Source organism: Eurytemora carolleeae, unplaced genomic scaffold (assembly GCF_000591075.1).
Source record: "Eurytemora carolleeae unplaced genomic scaffold, Eaff_2.0 scaffold770, whole genome shotgun sequence".
NCBI lineage: Eukaryota > Metazoa > Arthropoda > Copepoda > Calanoida > Temoridae > Eurytemora > Eurytemora carolleeae.
Window position 1 is genome coordinate 73,620 of NW_019402185.1, and position 218 is coordinate 73,837.

Below are 218 nucleotides of genomic sequence, written 5' to 3' on the forward strand. Positions count from 1 at the left end.
TGACAAAAAAAAACTGCTTTTGGGGGTCGATTGAATTTCTTTACTTATATAACGGATTTTGCAAAAAAAGTCGTCCTCATTACTTTTAATATTCTGTTTACGATATTGCAATTTCCAATCTTACATTTAATTACTTTTTGGGGTCTGTCCTAGTATACGATTTTTGGACCCCCCCCCCAGGCCCCCCCCCAAACAGGATAAAATAACAAGTTTTAAGC